Below are 13616 nucleotides of genomic sequence, written 5' to 3' on the forward strand. Positions count from 1 at the left end.
TGAAGGAGGTGTGTCTCGGTTTGTGTTGCTTCCGGGTCCAAACAAATCACTCCATGAACGATCGCGAAAAGAGGGCCTTGCATCACGATGCGTACCCCCACCTGTAGACACCTTCTTCACACACTTGTCTTGTCGGTCGTACATATATACCTGCCCTTCCACAATAAGCTTGTTAACACGTATGTTAGGTCGTTTCCCGCTGTCTCTGGCTTCTTGAAAGTAGGTAGACAGTGCGCGTCTATCCTCTCGTATTTTCTGTGGGAAATCCTCTGTTACACGTGATCGGTGATTTCTATCTTGTTGTTCCCGTCCTCTCTTGAAAATATCACTCTTGTCTTTTGTCAGTAGGAATTTAGCTATGATAGGAGAATCACTTTTGCCAGGGTTGAGGCGGTGAGCACGAATAATAACAATATCATTTGCCTTCTCCATGTGTAACTCGTCGCGCAGAAACTCTCTCACGTTTGACTCGGACTGATCCCATGTTTCGCCCCTCTCTCCAGATATTCCATGGAATATTAAGTTGTTTCGCCGCTCACGACACTCTTGATCCTCGAGATTTTCTTCCAAACTAGACAGAGAAAGTCTCAGTTGTGTATTTTCATGTTGAAGCGAGGCTAGCTGCTCGTGGAAATCAGACGCCATTTTTGTGACCTTGTCATCGAGTCTCTCAAATTTATTGTTTATGTCCGTGGTGTTAGATTTAATGTCCATTAAAATCGCCATCAAGTCGCTGTTTTCATTTTCCGTTGCCGATATCTGTAACGATCCTGTTTCAGACACGGACAAAGTTGACTGATTTCGGGTATTGTGTGCGGGGCCGGACTTAGGTGGGCCTGGGTTCGTCTCGACACAACCATCTGCTACAAGTAGCAAACTCAGACAGATCAAATCCCGTAGGCACATCGAGAAACACTTTTTGCTAATTTTGATACCTTTCATGCTTCTTCTCGCTTTGTTTGGTTGTACAAACAGTCCCATTTTAGCTCTATATTGGGAAAGAGAGATCCCCATGGTGGGAGCTAAGAAAAACACGTCCACCCTGTTCAAACTCACGCATGGTAGAACATTCAAACACGAGATCACAGGATATATGGATTAAGAATGAACAAGACATCATTATCCCCCTTAAATACAAAGATATGGATTGATAAGGATGGTGTAACTACCTATGTTTATGGTTATGGTGGTAATATTGTATCGTCGGGAACTATGACCAACTCTTCTCGTACAAATGCCCTGCCCGGTCCATCTTTAAGATAATAAAGAATAGGCTCTCCTTCTTTCATAACCAATCGACTAATGTTATATGTCTTAAGGGACCAAATCGGATCGGTTGCGCGACGTAGGCCTCCTTCGAATTCACCGGGCTGGTATAAACATCTTACGCTTACTCTATCCGGAAGTTTTTTTTCTCCTCGGTGCTGAAGATTCAGAAGTCACAGATTTCATTTTAACCGCATCGGATGGTTTCTTCCCGATTTATCTCGTTACTTCATTATTCAGCGCTGATATTACCTACTACTAGCACAGAGTTGTTAGCAACTATGACCTGCTACTAGTAGGTACAAAGACGGTCTCTACGTCTCTGGAGACTAACATTTACTGCTACTACTAGCTAAAGGCAAAGGAGCATGTCTAAAATGATTTTCATTGGTCAACGAGTCTACGTAGACGGTCTGCAAGCCAGGCTCGGTCTCAACAGAAAAATAAAAAGATTACCGCAAAGCAACTTCAGCCTGTAACCATGCAGCTAGCTTTCTGGATGTAGAAGTAGCTTCGTAATGGTGAAATGCGCCTGCAAACCTTTCAACCACCATTCCAGTATGTTCCCAGTCACCTGGAATTACAAATAGAATCTACATTATCATGAAGAAAATTATACGGTAACCATTGATAAATAATTTTTTTATTTGAAGATTACACGATATACGGCTTTTCCATTGGACGAGAGGTCGGTCACATGACCGCGAAATTGACGTTCATAAGTGTATGAACGACACAATTTGACGTTCATACGTTTTTCACGAGACCGTGTTCTTGAAATGACGTAAACACTGACGGACTACTTCCACATTCCTGGGGAAACCCCTGGGAATTCCCTACCACGAAAACATGCATAAGCGTTCTTTCTGATCATTTAGAACCTTTATTCTTGGTCTCAGCGTTTCAGTATGCTTTGAGAAATGTCAGAGAGCGTGACTGCATGATTGTTCACGAATATCCTCGCTACCGCCCATCCAACAAACGAAGAAATGCACATCTAAACTATCGTAGTATCGACTCGATCCGTGCCTAGGCTGACATTGACCGTCTCAAGCAATCTATGAATTTACCTTTGTGTCTGTTTTTACGCATCTTTATTCACCTTTCAATGATCGGCCAGTTGATTAATGATGACTAACACATGTAACCGCCAAAGGTTCATCAACAACTTCGGAAATCTCTCCCGTCACGTTTATCGTGTCGGCCATTTTGACGTCTTGTACTTGATGTAAATGTATTACGACGCGCTGTCATTGTGACTGACTTACTGAGGTAGTTCGTTACAGACCTTTCTCATCTAATGAGGATATGATTTGAACACATGTGCTGCGTAAGATGTTTCTGGAGAGCAAGTTGTGCATCCATACGCCCATGTCACCTCTCTTTTGGAGGAACTATTTTACTCCGCGATATAGCTAGTTGTTGTATGGCTGTCAGTGTAAACATGAAGTCACACGTACTAAATAAAATTGTGTTTAGATCTAGGCCTACATCTTTTTAGGTAAGAAATTGTGATAAAAAAATTATAAGAATTGACCTTCACTTTGTGTGAGTTCATTGGAGTATGAACCTTCATAGAGTGAGGGCCAAACATTGTATGAACGTCGTCGCAAGCTCCGACGTTCATACAGTTTGGCCCTCACTCTATGAAGGTTCATACTCCAATGAACTCACATAAAGTGAAGGTCAATTCTTAAATAAATACTCTTCAATATTCCTACCATTGCCACAAATGGGAACGTAATGTCGTGCGTGTTTTCTACAGGTAGCCTTGCATTCTTTGCGTCCCTAGAAACAACGTCGACGTGCACAAGCAAGGTCACGCATCATAAATGCCGTTTATTCTAAAAGAAAGAGTGCTTTACCGATACAGTATGTCCTACAGTACTACCTATCGTATATTGTATTGGAGTTGTTGCCTGGTATCAAGCGGCCATGTTTTGACGCGAATCACTTGCATCCAAAGACGATTTGGTCATGTTCCTTTTCAGAATCGCTCGTTTCTTTTAGTAATTTAAGATTATGACTAGGCCTACAGCATCTAACTAACTGTAATCCTCTGATAACTAAATGTCTGAAGGCAAAATACCATTTTATTGATGAATATATCTCCATTTAACTCATACAGTTTAGTGTAGGGTGTAATGTCTGAATGTTTTTGTTGACAGTAGCAGACACTACATCTGCCTATGAGCAATGGACAGAACTGAGAATACCATATCATGAACAGTAGTGAACACTGCTGGCAACATCCTGTTTTAGTAAGTATAATTGAATCCCCAATTATAATGTCATTGTACATACAAAAAACGACATAGTGTTTTTAAATAGTGATCTGTTTGGCAGTGTTTTATATATTGTATATTTTTCTTTTCACTTTGTCTACTGGCCTGCATTTGTCCTTGTCATTTTCCAGTTATTTCTGATACATTCCAAAATATGATTTGTCTGTACAGTACCAGCACACTTTAATAAGGACTAAGAGCAAATGTGCCTATTTCTCAGTGTTTTAGACAATTTGTGTTGTACCCAAATAGAGGGAATGTTGATACTGTAGTTCTTGTTAATGTCTTGGTGGCAAGTGCCACATGATCATGGGCACCACTTCAGCATGTTTAGTTATACACATTTACCAGTGAAGATCAGGGTCAGAATAGGTCTTCAGCAAACCATGCTTGCTTTAAGAGGCGACTATCCTTGTCATAAGAGGCGACTAACGTGATTGAGGGGTCAGGCTCAGAGACCATGTTGATGCATGTCATCGTATCCCATTTCCATGGATTGATGCTCATGATGTCAATTACTGGATTGTCAGGTCCAGATTTGATTATTTACAGGCAGCTGTCAAAGCACGAATATTGCCTAGTACAGCATTAAACAACAAACAAACAAAGTTATACAGTTCAATTTTTTAAATAATCTTATACTCCAGTATTATAATGTGCTATTTTTATTGATTATTATGAATACAGACTGTTTGTATCAGTTTGTAAGAGACACAAACCAAGGTTCCCACAGCTATCTGCACATGCTTGTCGTAACACAATTAATATGGTATCTTCAGGTTATGTATGTTTGTAAAATGTGCTAGAAAGTGTCCACTTTAGTTGTAAAATCAGTATCTTCCTCACAACAGAGCTAATGTGCACTACCTTGTTGTGGTATTTTTTGTTGAACTCGTCTCTGTCTTTCTCAAGTTATGTTTGTGCAAGGTGCCTACCTGGTGTATTGATAATATTACCTGACAAGAGTCAAGTTTGCTCATCATATTCTGAGATAAGTGTCTCCAATCTAATAGAAATGGGAAAAGTAATACAAGCGAGTCACCATCATTTTAACCGGTGCTAGGGATGTCAGCATAAAGTATGGTATATGTTTTTTTATTAATATGTATATTAAAACTCTTCGCACCTGGATTGGAAGAATTGAACATTATAAAGAAAACTGCTATGTTCCTTTTCAGCTGACAGGCTGTTTGTGGAAGATGTACAGTCAAGTGCTAGGGCCCCCTGTTTAGTTTAGACCTACATTGTGAATGTTGTGCACTAGACCATGGAGCCTGGTCACTTCAGGGTTTACCCAAGCCTCTTAAAACTGGGGACAAATTCAATTTCTAATCTTAAAAATATCATCTTGATTCTCTAATCATACTGTTAAAATTATATTTTACATACTTCTCTACTCTCTGTGGAATTCCTAATCCAATTAAATAGTAATGTCCAATATTTTTATTATATTTGCAGATAACAAATTGCTATAGACTAACAAGGCAACTGCTATATTATATTCTGACTCTTTACTGGACTCACCAGACTCTGCGCTGTATACTACTGAACACAATGAAGGATCAACGTCTTTTCATTTCGGAATTCAAGTAGTAAGCGGTAGCCTGTTGTCTGGTACTTTAAAGTATACTATAATGCATGTACTAATTCTTTATTACTGTAAACACATAACATGTTTTGCTTGAGCAATTCTTCCTGAAAAGACCCCAATTTTGAAACGCAAGTCTAGTAATATTGTGCTCGATGTAGTAAGTCCAATTAATAATAGTCAATATGACAACACTAAAATCCTGTTCGGGCTAGTTGACCCATCATTTTGGGGCACAGACAGCTCATGTAATTCAATATATGGTGACAATGTTGCACGAGGTTCTGTTGTGTGTATTTCAATAACTTGCACATTTATGAACTTTAACCTTAATGTAATCCTTGAATCCAGTGATGCTTTATTTTTACATTTCTTTAATAACCTACAATTGTTATGAAGCTGTCATTTTTTGTGTGGTTCCAGAAATAAAGTCGCCAGAAATGCATTCAAAATTTTTATCTGAGTTTGAGCATGACAAACATGGCAGATATGTTTAAAATGTTGTTTTCTTCCACTACTCAGACATGTAAGCTATTGTACAGTAAGTCATCTATAATGTAAAAACATGTTGATTCTTTTGTTTGCATATTTAGCTATTCCAGAACTGTTAGATGATATTAAATTGCCGTAGAAGGTATTTATTTCCATCTATAATGTCATTATGGTATACCAGTGTGTATGACAATTGTTTTGAAGTTCATCAATATCTTCAAATATGATCTATTGTATCCAGTGAATGACATGTAAGAAAGAAGGAAGTTAGGCAGCACCCAATCAGAGAGCGTACCATTAGACACATGTGATCAAAGGGGTTCCAATTCAACACATTGCCCTTGCGTATGATGGTCACTGTCCAATGTTATTCACGGATCTCTGTGTTTGAAAAACCAACTCATCCTGATAACAGGTTTCTGATTATATTGCCTATTCACTTACACAAGATACACAATTTTGAGTAATAAACAGCTGAATGTAGAAATCTGTTAATGTTGACAGGAAGAGAACAATCATTACCTTAGGGTTATGTTAAATATCATTAACATGATTAAGGCTTTAATGACTTGTTGATAAATAAGAAATACACGCAGCAAATTCTGTCATTGTCATTGTAGTATTTGTCTATACTATTACTTAAACACTACATTAATAGCCATAATCACATTCAATTACAGGGATCGATTTCTCTACATACAAGCCCCACCAGTGCAGGTAAAAACATTGCTGGGTCCACTTGCACAGAACAATCTTAGCACTTCAATTATTGTAAATCCTTAAGATCACGATCTTAGGCTTCAGCTACAATCGCTGTCCAATTGATCAAAGGGATTGTAGGCTGTGATCATTGTAAGCTACAAGCGAAACTTACAATTGGTCCAAACCAACCTTAAGTAGCTAAGATCGTTGTGGTCCCTGAATAAACTTGACAAAATGGCGTGCAGGACCTCATCTAATTCACATAAATATTCTGCCTTATGTTCAAATATTGCCCCGTTATTTTGTTAACTTCAATCAACACTTTAATTTAAGATTTAACGTCAGAAATATTGTTAATTGCAATAGTGAACCGCGTAACTATCGAATCGATAGCTAAAAGTAAAAGTACTATACCCACCGGACTCAATGCTGAAAGAAGTGTGAAACAACATACCTTTTCACTAATCAAGGGAAGGATAAAAAGTTGTATGCAAGCGATTAGTAACGTCCGTGACCTTTTCGATAACTCAAGGGCAGCTAATCATAGTTTATACTCTAGATGAGAGTGGTTTCCCTTTGTGTAAGCATTTAGCGTAGAATCTATCTTGCCCAGTGTATTAATGTTGTAGAATTGCTGAGCTCCCCCTGTTATTCTTATGGGTCCCATTCGTGTCAGTTATTTTGTCTTTAGTTCATCATTAAATTAATCTACAAATAAATATTAGATGAAGTCAAACATGTTTAAATCTAAAATCGAGTTGGCAGGGGACAAGGGATTTTTAAATCTGAATTAAAAAGAAAAGAAAAGTATTTATTAAACAAGCAAATACACATGATGAGACATTTGAAATTCGTGTAAAATACCCCATAAATAGCAAAAGTAAAATTTACACCTTTTAAAAATAATTATCAATATAATTAATACCAAGTGAATATATATTAAACAACTGCTTTCTCGAAACATTATTCATTATTATTATTTACCATGCATTCTTGAAATCCTGCGTCTTCCTGTGTTTTGAAAAGGTACTCATAACATCCTTTGTCACAGCAACGAAATGAAAGCATGAAGGATATATTTAGGATTTTACGAAAAGCTCCCCCGTGTTATGTTATTAGGAAATATATTTAGTATTATTTATTTTAATTTTCATAATGATTGTGTCACTAAATAATATATTTATTCGTATTTCAATACTTTTGATAAAAAAACATGAGTAGGTATTTCTCTAGTTGTAACAGATAACAATTCCTAAATCATGACACTATTAATGCCGACAAAAATATATGCCATCATTCTAGTAATCGTTTCCTTCAAATAATTGGCACATTTCTTGAAACTGTGCAAGGTGCGATGGAGGGAGGTACGTGTTGTGTGTCGTGAACAGTTCCACTTATTGTATACGCAGCAAGCTATGCGCGTTTGCAGACAACTGTAGACAGGAGTCGAGTTTAAGATATTTGTACCTCCACCGTTGAAGATTTCATCTCTTAGATAAGCCGTCTTACAATCACACTAAGATGGGTTTGTGCAAGTGGAATAGGACAATTGTATGGTGATTGTAAAATTGATTGTAACTGCCTAAGATCGATTGTAACTAAGATGCAAGTAGGCCCAGTCGTCGGTAACTTTTAGGTGAGGTTAGGTTGCACCCAGTGCAGGTAACATTTCCAACCATAAGTGGAAAACTGAATTCTTTTAGAACTGGCTGCAAGTCTTTTCGAATTCAGGAAACAAAATTTCATGAAAATAGTGAAATACACAGGTGGTCTGAATGCATTGAACTTGCAGGACTCATTCTTCACATTTACCAATAGAACAGTCACTCATGAGGTTACAATCACAACAGACACTTTGAGACTTCTGTTTAAGGTTGTTTACTCGATATCATGATATGTAAAGGCATTACAGATTCACCTCAAAATAAATTCTGGAGCACATTCTCAAGGGTTTTTTTTCTCTGAATTTATTTAATATTCAAAATAACAGAAAATTTTGGTGGTGCAACCTGCTTAGTTCACTTTGTTGCACCTGGTGCAGGTGGTAAGACAGAATGAAATCGTACCCTGAATTATAGACCAAGGCCCCGATGACTGTATGACTATGGAGTAGCATTGATTATCATCGTCATATTTTTTATTTCAGTTGGCACACAACAGCATCTCTCCTGATCAAGTGAAAAGGAATCCTATGACACCGCTTGATCTTTGTCTGACATGGAAATCTGCAAATCAAATAAGGTGGAAGAATAACATCTGGTTAAAAAATTTATGTGGAAAAGTAAGTTTTTCAACATTTTGGGTAAGATTAAACTTCCAAATTTCATCAGGGGTTTGAAAATTAAAGGATGATAAATTCCTCATGGCTTGTTATGTGTTATTTATCCACTGTTTCCTTTGTTTGGACTTTTATTTTTATAAAATATACATTAAATGTAAAACTAGGCAAAGAGTCAGCAAAATCAGTCAAAATCAAGAAGGTCCGAAATTGCAAACATAACTGCATTGAGGCGGGTGTCTGAGTTGAAACAAATATTGATCTGAACAATAATCTGTCAGCAGGTCAGAAATCACCCACGTAACTGCTGTTATCTGAACACAGTTCAGGTTTGAGATTCACCATGAACTTTTCAGGTATTGAGGGGCTGTGGGGTCCAAAAGTCATCTGAAAATGATGAACATAAAATAGAATGGTCATGTGTGTAAAGACATGTTATTTTCAATAGTCACTTTCAAATTTATCTTCCTTTAAGGTGGTCGAAAATAACATGGCTGCAGATATAACGACACAAAACATAGACCAATGTTGATATATTTTAACCAAATTCAGTCTGTAGATGTGTTATGTGTTCAGGTACCAAGCGTTGAAGTCAACCTTCAGTTGTTTAAAACTTTTACTTTAATGACAATCCCAGAAATCCTAGAATCACAAAAATCAGTCCATCGTGGTGATTCTGTGTTAGAATAGGTCCACTGCAACCTATCCTTGTTATAAGGGACGAGTTAAGTGATTGGGTGGTCAGGTTCGGTTACTTGGTTAGCTGCTTGTTATTGTAACAAGATGACAGTGATAATATCTAGATTCTAAATATGGCCACCATGTCAACCATATTGAATTTGTCGTCGATGCTAAATTAGATTACATTGTACTTTGGTGCATAGTATATTTTTTTTTAACTGCTGTTACTTTAACTGCACATACTTCACATGTGCCCCCTTATCTATATTTACTGCATTTTCGTTTAGTCCTTTTGGTTTTATGCATATACCGGTAAATTGGAGTGATGAATGGAAAATATCAACACTGTAAATGGTGACACAGGAGTGTATTAAATGTTATGAATTGATCTAAGTGTTAAAATGAAATTGATATTGAGAAAACAGCCACATAATAAAACATATAAGTACCCTTTATCAGAGCGGCAAATCAGTTCTAGAAAGGTGAATTTTATTGGGATTCCAAACTGTATATTTGTTCAAGATAAGTATTTGAAATATCTGATGTTGGTTCTTTTTGTAATGTTGCAACATAAACATAAATACAGTCATCCCTTGCTAAAACACCCTTCATGAAATACCACAGATTGGGTTAAACTTCAGGTAAAATAAATACTTCCCCCACAAACGCATTTTTAGGTCATCGGAAATAGCATATCAACAAATCTGCTCTGAAGTTAGTCCTGTTGTAAGGATGCACAGATGTTCTTGAGAAGTGTTCATTGTATACATCTAGACTTAGGACATATGTGTGCAATCTATTTGATTAAGTTTAGTCATATTTTTTATTTGAAACACTATGTGCTTCTTAAAACACTTGCCTTCAACTATTTGTTCTTATGTTTTTGATCGTGCAACTTTCTATGTACTTATTGGGTTGGAATAATCAAAAGGGTAGCAGTTTTGGGGCACCATTGCTGAGATATATGCCAGAAAATAAATCTTGAAAGTGTGCTTTCACTAATTGTTGTTAATAAAGTGTATAAATGGACTGAGAAATGTGTGAATTTGAAATATTTGAAATATTTTATTTGAGGTTTGAGATAAAATGCAAATTTTACAGTATTTTAACAGAGCTCCAGATAAGATTTTTGATTCATTTTTTTGTGGTTTCAGATATCTGCTTTAAAGTGATGTCATGAACTGGACGCTGCACTCTTGATTCCAACACTAATATTGTCATGACCAAATGTTAAAGTTCATATTCAGCAAGTTGAAGATAACTGACACCATCTTTAAGTATAAGTTTCACAAATATGGTATTCAGAAGTTTTTTGTTTTCACTACTGATGTATATATAGTATAAAAAAATGGATTTCTGTAATAGAATAAAGTATTGGAATACATGTGATACTAGTTGTGTTTCCGTCACCACAATCTCATTAAAATCAGACCTTAGTTCTCGCTACCGCTTAACAAAGACCTGAAGACATCCCATTAGGAGTCACGTCAGAACAACCTTTCATTCGACCAATCAGAGCGTCGCTTACCAGATCATGAAAGTGACAGTCAGAATGTGATTTCTAATCATACAACCTCGAAAACTTTAACACAGGGTATTTCGAAAGATAGTTATAGGTTTAACGACTGAATCCATACAATCTAGACCATCTATTAGCCACTCCAGAATGTTCTTTTGTTTAGTTTTCAAATTTGTAATCGAGAATTTGTCCAAATATGTTTCGAAGCGTAGTCGACAATTTGAAATTAGTGCCGTAAAGCACGAGAAAGCTGCCTTTGATTGGTCATTCTATTGGTCGGTCAAAGTTCACACAAGGTCGGTCTGACGTGACCCGTAATGGGATGTCCTCAGATCTTTGTTTGGCAGTAGCAAGAACTAAGGTCTGATTTTAATGAGATTGCCGTCACCATAGTGTGGATGTTTTATGCTGTTTGAGAGAAAAGTTGGCCTAATGGTCTAAAATGCTTCAACACTGCAGAGTTGTGTCGATTGGTTATGTGAGGATCCATTCTGATCACTGGTTTGGAGAATAGTGACCTTAAGCTGAACAGATGGACATGTGGCAGTGTGATTTGAAAGTGAGACACAAATTTATGCCACCACATGAGGTATTGTGCTGCTGAAACGAAGGATCGTTTTCTGGATTTGAACCCATGAACAGTACATCAAGTTCCATCAACCACGACAATTGGGACACTTGTGCACCCAAGTTTCTCTCACTCTACTTCAGCACAATTGCAGTACCATAAAGGCAGAAATTAATAAGTAGGGTCTGTGTGACTAATAAAGCAGTTTCTTGTCACTTTTCAGCCCAGTTTTATATCACAATTAGACATATATTGGGTAGGAACACTAACCCTAACCCTGACGATTCATGTTTCTGTTGAGATACGATGACATCAGCATCTGTATCAGAAATAACCAAGTTTTACATCACAATAAGACACATATTGGGTAGAAAACCTAACCCTAACACCTTATTATTCATGTTTCTGTTGAGATTTCATCACATCAGCGTCTGACTCAAGAATAACGCAGTTTTACATCACTTCCGGACACATATTGAGTAGAAACCCTAACCCTTGCACCTCATGATTCATGTTTCTGTTGAGATACAAGAACATCAGCGTCTGTATCAGGAATAACCCAGTTTTACATCACTGTCGGACATATACTCAGTTGAAAACCTAACCCTAGCACTTTATCATTCATGTTTCTGTTGAGATACAAGAACATCAGCGTCTGTATCAGGAATAATCCAGTTTTACATCACTGTCGGACACATATTGAATAGAAACCCTAACCCTAGCACCTCATGATTCATCTTTCTGTTGAGATACAAGAACATCAGCGTCCGTATCAGGAATAACCCAGTTTTACATCACTGTCGGACATATACTGAGTAGAAACCCTAACCCTAGCACCTTATCATTCATGTTTCTGTTGAGATACAAGAACATCAGCGTCCGTATCAGGAATAACCCAGTTTTACATCACTGTCGGACATATACTGAATAAAAACCCTAACCCTAGCACCTTATCATTCATGTTTCTGTTGAGATACAAGAACATCAGCGTCCGTATCAGGAATAACCCAGTTTTACATCACTGTCGGACACATATTGAATAGAAACCCTAACCCTAGCACCTCATGATTCATGTTTCTGTTGAGATACAAGAACATCAGCGTCCGTATCAGGAATAACCCAGTTTTACATCACTGTCGGACATATACTGAGTAGAAACCTTAACCCTAGCACCTCATGATTCATGTTTCTTTTGAGATACAAAATCATCAGCGTCTGTATCAGGAATAATCCAGTTTTACATCACTGTCGGACATATACTGAGTAGAAACCCTAACCCTAGCACTTCCTGATTCATGTTTCTGTTGAGATACAAGAACATCAGCGTCTGTATCAGGAATAATCCAGTTTTACATCACTGTCGGACACATATTGGGTAGAAACCCTAACCCTAGCACCTCATGATTCATGTTTCTGTTGAGATACAACAACATCAGCGTCCGTATCAGGAATAATCCAGTTTTACATCACTGTCGGACATATACTGAATAGAAACCCTAACCCGAGCACCTCATGATTCATGTTTCTGTTGAGATACAAGAACATCAACGTCTGATTCAAGAATAACGCAGTTTTACATCACTGTCGGACATATACTGAATAGAAACCCTAACCCTAGCACCTCATGATTCATGTTTCTGTTGAGATACAAGAACATCAGCGTCTGATTCAAGAATAACGCAGTTTTACATCACTGTCGGACATATACTGAATAGAAACCCTAACCCTAGCACCTCATGATTCATGTTTCTGTTGAGATACAAGAACATCAGCGTCTGATTCAAGAATAACGCAGTTTTACATCACTGTCGGACATATACTGAATAGAAACCCTAACCCTAGCACCTCATGATTCATGTTTCTGTTGAGATACAAGAACATCAGCGTCTGTATCAGGAATAATCCAGTTTTACATCACTGTCGGACATATACTGAGTAGAAACCCTAACCCTAGCACCTCATGATTCATGTTTCTGTTGAGATACAAGAACATCAGCGTCTGTATCAGGAATAATCCAGGTTTACATCACTGTCGGACATATACTGAATAGAAACCCTAACCCTAGCACCTCATGATTCATGTTTCTGTTGAGATTTCATCACATCAGCGTCTGTATCAGGAATAACCCAGTTTTACATCACTGTCGGACATATACTGAGTAGAAACCCTAACCCTAGCACCTCATGATTCATGTTTCTGTTGAGATACAAGAACATCAGCGTCCGTATCAGGAATA

General features: G+C 37.5%; 1 long non-coding RNA gene across 8 annotated transcripts; it reads left to right on the forward strand.

Annotated features, from left to right (window-relative positions):
- Nucleotides 1-2945: 2945 nt before the first annotated feature.
- Nucleotides 2946-10676, forward strand: LOC124137527. Of its 8 annotated transcripts, XR_007220068.1 has the most exons (6): nt 2946-3138; nt 3435-3527; nt 5010-5143; nt 6312-6348; nt 8480-8614; nt 10447-10676. It is a non-coding gene; the product is annotated as an uncharacterized LOC124137527 (long non-coding RNA). The 8 variants fall into 8 exon arrangements; XR_007220066.1 differs by lacking the exon at nt 5010-5143 and having other exon boundaries at nt 2957-3138; XR_007220069.1 differs by lacking the exon at nt 2946-3138 and having other exon boundaries at nt 3206-3527; nt 5010-5165.
- The last annotated feature ends 2940 nt before the right edge of the window (nt 10677-13616 follow it).

This window comes from Haliotis rufescens, unplaced genomic scaffold, assembly GCF_023055435.1.
Source record: "Haliotis rufescens isolate VD_foot unplaced genomic scaffold, xgHalRufe1.0.p SCAF_117, whole genome shotgun sequence".
NCBI classification, from domain to species: Eukaryota; Metazoa; Mollusca; class Gastropoda; order Lepetellida; family Haliotidae; genus Haliotis; species Haliotis rufescens.